Source organism: Siphateles boraxobius, unplaced genomic scaffold, assembly GCF_051911475.1.
Source record: "Siphateles boraxobius isolate OS27281-9 unplaced genomic scaffold, OSU_SipBor_1 77, whole genome shotgun sequence".
Lineage (NCBI taxonomy): Eukaryota > Metazoa > Chordata > Actinopteri > Cypriniformes > Leuciscidae > Siphateles > Siphateles boraxobius.
This window is the reverse complement of record NW_027509205.1, coordinates 317,501-322,500: the sequence shown is the minus strand read 5'-3', so window position 1 is coordinate 322,500 and position 5,000 is coordinate 317,501. Positions and strand designations below refer to the sequence as shown.

The following is a 5,000-nucleotide window of genomic DNA, read 5'->3' as shown; positions in this document are numbered from 1 at the left end:
GAGACCGCCTGGGAATACCAGGTGCTGTAAGCTTTTAAAAAAAAAAAAAAGAGTGCCTGAGCTTCAAAAAGCCTTAAAAAGTCTCTGAGATTCTTCAGAAAGCATGAAAGAGTTTGAGGTTTTTCAAAAGTTGTTCTTAGTTTTCTTCACTAATGGTCTAAGCTTTTAAATAAGGCCTGGTTAGTACTTGGATGGGAGGCCGCATGGGAATACTAGGTGTTGTAAGCTTTTTTAAGAAAAAAAAAAAGAGTCCCTGAGCTTCTTCAAAAAGCCTTAAAAAGTCTCTGAGATTCTTCAGAAAGCATGAAAGAGTTTGAGTTTTTTCAAAAGTTGTTCTTAGTTTTCTTCACTAATGGTCTAACCTTTTAAATAGCCCAATTTTGGCAGCAGTTTTCGCTTACGGCCATACCACCTTGGGCACGCCCGATCTCGTCTGATCTCGGAAGCTAAGCAGGGTCGGGCCTGGTTAGTACTTGGATGGGAGACCGCCTGGGAATACCAGGTGCTGTAAGCTTTTAAAAAAAAAAAAAAAAAAAAAGAGTGCCTGAGCTTCAAAAAGCCTTAAAAAGTCTCTGAGATTCTTCAGAAAGCATGAAAGAGTTTGAGTTTTTTCAAAAGTTCTTCTTAGTCTTCTTCACTAATGGTCTAAGCTTTTAAATAAGGCCTGGTTAGTACTTGGATGGGAGGCCGCATGGGATTACTAGGTGTTGTAAGCTTTTTTAAGAAAAAAAAAAAAGAGTCCCTGAGCTTCTTCAAAAAGTCTTAAAAAGTCTCTGAGATTCTTCAGAAAGCATGAAAGAGTTTGAGTTTTTTCAAAAGTTGTTCTTAGTTTTCTTCACTAATGGTCTAACCTTTTAAATAGCCCAATTTTGGCAGCAGTTTTCGCTTACGGCCATACCACCTTGGGCACGCCCGATCTCGTCTGATCTCGGAAGCTAAGCAGGGTCGGGCCTGGTTAGTACTTGGATGGGAGACCGCCTGGGAATACCAGGTGCTGTAAGCTTTTAAAAAAAAAAAAAAGAGTCCCTGAGCTTCAAAAAGCCTTAAAAAGTCTCTGAGATTCTTCAGAAAGCATGAAAGAGTTTGAGTTTTTTCAAAAGTTCTTCTTAGTCTTCTTCACTAATGGTCTAAGCTTTTAAATAAGGCCTGGTTAGTACTTGGATGGGAGGCCGCATGGGATTACTAGGTGTTGTAAGCTTTTTTAAGAAAAAAAAAAAAGAGTCCCTGAGCTTCTTCAAAAACCCTTAAAAAGTCTCTGAGATTCTTCAGAAAGCATGAAAGAGTTTGAGTTTTTTCAAAAGTTGTTCTTAGTTTTCTTCACTAATGGTCTAACCTTTTAAATAGCCCAATTTTGGCAGCAGTTTTCGCTTACGGCCATACCACCTTGGTCACGCATAGTGGTACAGTCCAGAGTGTGAGGCGGCAAAGAAAAAGCTAAGCAGTGTTTGTTTAAAAATAATTATTTTCTGGTTATTTTATTTATTGGATTTTTAGTTTTGTAGTTAAAAAATTGTTTTGGAAAGTCAGGTTTAATCCTGATAACTGCCCCCAACAGCTTAAGCTGTTTGGGGGACCTTTTGGTTTTGATTGTCCCATGCTGGAGAAGAACCTTATGGCTGCAAACAAAGAAAAAGAGAAAGCAATGATGAGTAAAAGTACCAGCAGGAAGATAGAAGAGAGAGAGAAAATGAAAGGAGAAGACAAAGAGATACCAAAACAGCAAGAGGCAAGTAAAGCTACAACAGAAGCGCGGAAAGAAAGAGATGAAAACAACAGAGAAATGCACAGGGATTTGAGAGAGAAATACAGCAAGGAGCTAACTGTGGAGGTGGAGGTTGAAGGAACGGAGAAAATCTCTATGATGGATCTATTGAAGGGAGTAAAGAAGGAGTGTGGAGAGGTGATCGGTTGCAGAGTGAGAGGTGAAAAGATCTATGAACTCACAATGAAGAACAATGAAGGGAAAGAGAAACTAATGGATGGAGTGAGGATACAAGGAGTAATGGTGCATGCCAGGGATATCATCAATAATGATATGGTGGTTTCCTTCATCAACTTGCCGGTGTATTTGGAGGATGAGAAGATACTCTCCAAACTGGAAGAGTGGGGAGTAAAACCACTTTCATCAATTAAACGTCGGGTATGGCCTGGAACGGATACTGTGGATGGAACAAGGTTCCTAAAAGTTCGCTTTACAGAGCAGGTATGTTCGCTTCCATACTCTACAAAATTTGAGACTCTGAGGGGCACAGAATATTTTCGAGTCATTCATGATAGGCAAGTGCGCGTTTGCAGACTTTGTATCAAGCCAGGGCACATATTCAGAGAGTGCCCTGAATTTAAGTGCTTTAAATGTGGCAAGAGTATGCCAGAGATTGTGAAGAACAGATGAGAACAGAGAGAGAGCGGATGGATGGACAAGAAGAAAATGAAAGAAGAAACAATATTCTGACAGAGGAACAAGGTAAGAAGACAACTGATGATGTGGAAATGCAAGGGACGGACGGAGCTGTGGGATGTGAAGAAAGAAACAAAATGGAATGGCGAGATAGAGCTGAAAGTTCCAGTGAAGAGGATGATCGAGAGGAAGGGATGGAACAATCGGGAGAGAGCGAAGGCGAGGAGGAGGAGGAGGAGGAGGAGGTGGAAGAGAGGAAAAGAGAAAACATTGAAGGGGAAAGAAGCGAAGAAGAGGAAAAGAAAGGGACAGTACCACAATTCAGAGAAAGTAAGGCCGGAAAAAAGAGAGATGAAGAAAAAGAAGGACTGAAAGCAAAGATCAAAAGACTGAGTGCAAAGAGAAAGTCTGAGACGGATGGAGAACAGACTGAACAGACAAAAGAACCACGATCGGGTATGTGATATTTGTTTAAATGTTTTATCTCATTATATATGTTTTCTGGTTTGCTCTCATGGTCACTGTAACATCAATAAATGTAAACGGGTTAAGAGATAAAATGAAGATGAAAGAATTACTATTTACATTTAGGAGCGATATTATTTGTATACAAGAAACAAATTGGGAAGAGGATAAGGTAAGGGAGATGAGAGAAGAGTGGAGGGGGGACATATATTACAATAACGGAGCTAGGAATGCAAGAGGTGTGGCAATATTAATTAAAAAAGGATAGGCTAGAAAATATAAAAGAAGTATACAAAGATAAGAGGGGAAGGATTTTGATTGTCGAATTTAGGTATAGAGATATAGACTTTAGATTAATAAATATATATGTTCCAAATATAGAATTAGACAGGAGGGAAATTATAGAAGAGTTAAAAGGGTTAGTTGTTGGAAAATGTATTATAGTGGGAGACTTCAATATAAAATGCAGTAGATTAGATGTTGGTAAGGGAGTAAAATTTAGATGGGAGAAGTCGAGGGGAATGTTGATGGAGGTAATAAGGGACAAGGGATTAATAGATGTGTGGAGATATGAAAATCCAGAAAAAAGAGAATTCACTAGGAAACAGTTAAGGGAAGGGATATTGAAACAGAGTAGAATAGATTTAGTGTTAGCAAAGGAAGAAATAATTAGGTATATAGACGGGATAAGGCATCAAGAAAATAGTTTAAGTGATCACGATGGTGTCAGGTTCAAAATCAAGATAGGGAATGATGAGGTAGGAGGAGGGATGTGGATATTGAATGCGGGATATATAGAGGAGGGAGAATATGAAATGCAGATGAAGGATTTATTAAATAGGGAAAACGAGAAGATAGATGAGTATAAAATGAATGGCGAAGCAGATGATAGAATAGGAGAGAGATGGGAGCTAATGAAGGACCAAATCAAATCAATAAGCATAAAATATAGCATGAAAAGAAGGAGGAAAAAGATAAAGGAAGAAAGGATGTTGAAAGAAAAATTAAGAGAAGAGTTAGATAAAGCAGAAGATGAAGAAGGATATAGTATGGAAAAATATATAGAGATTAAAACGGCACTAGAGAAATATGAGAGAGAGAAATGTAGAGGAGCGATTTTAAGGAGCAAAGCAAAATATGCATTAGAAGGTGAAAAATGTACAGGGTATTTTTTGGGTCTTGAGAAAAGGAGACAAAGTAAAACATACATTAACGAAATAAATACAAAAGAGGGTAAGGCAACAAAAGATTATGTAGAGATTTTGGAGAGAGTGCAGGGATTTTATGAAGAGTTATATAAAAGAGGTGGAGTAGATGAGAAAAGTGTAGATGACGTGTTAGAAAGCGTAGAGAATGTTCTAAGTAAGGAAGATGGAGACTGGTGTGATAGGGGAATAGAAGAGGCAGAAGTGTTAGAGGCAATAGGGGGGTTAAGGAGCGGAAAAAGTCCGGGAAGTGATGGGATAGGTATAGAGTGGTATAAAGTATATAAGGAAGAGGTAGCACCAATATTAGTAGAAGTATTCAGAGGGATAGAAAGAACAGGGATAGTGCAAAATAGGATGGTAGAGGGAGTGATAGCCTTAGTTTATAAGAAAGGGAATAGGTTAGATATAGGGAATTACAGACCAATCAGTTTGCTAAATGTTGACTACAAGATATTAACTAAGGTTTTGGCTAACAGAGTGAAAAGAGTGATTGGAGATATAGTGCAACCAACACAGAGCTATAGCATACCAGGCAGGGATATAGCGGACACGATAGCGACAGTAAGAGATGTGATAGAGTATTTGAAACGAGATAGGAAAGGAGGAATAGTAATAGGGATAGATTGGAACAAAGCATTTGATAGGGTAGAACATGAATACCTATTCAGAGTATTAGAAAAGTTTGGATTTGGGGTAAAAATGGTGGGATGGGTGAGGAAACTATATGAGAGGGCAAAGAGCTGTGTAAAGATAAATGGAGTGTTAACAGATAAGTTTGAGGTGGGGAGGTCCGTGAGACAGGGATGTCCCCTGTCTGCATTACTGTATGCCATCTCAGTAGAGCCTCTAGCCACATTAATTAAGAGAGATGAAAGGATAGTTGGTATTGATTTGCCGTATGGAGGAAAATGTATTATAAATCAATATGC

At 38.6% G+C, this 5,000-nt stretch overlaps 3 non-coding genes across 3 annotated transcripts in view; all 3 read left to right on the top strand.

Moving 5' to 3' along the window:
- The window catches only part of LOC143727844 (5S ribosomal RNA), a 119-nt gene extending 86 nt beyond the window's left edge, over window positions 1-33 (top strand). The window contains exon 1 of the ribosomal RNA XR_013199829.1: window positions 1-33. This exon is cut by the window's left edge and continues 86 nt beyond it. This is a non-coding gene — a ribosomal RNA (5S ribosomal RNA).
- Window positions 34-395: 362 nt separating this feature from the next.
- LOC143727843 (5S ribosomal RNA) lies at window positions 396-514 on the top strand. Its single transcript, XR_013199828.1, has one exon. It is a non-coding gene; the product is annotated as a 5S ribosomal RNA (ribosomal RNA).
- Window positions 515-884: 370 nt separating this feature from the next.
- On the top strand, window positions 885-1,003 carry LOC143727842 (5S ribosomal RNA). Its single transcript, XR_013199827.1, has one exon. It is a non-coding gene; the product is annotated as a 5S ribosomal RNA (ribosomal RNA).
- The last annotated feature ends 3,997 nt before the right edge of the window (window positions 1,004-5,000 follow it).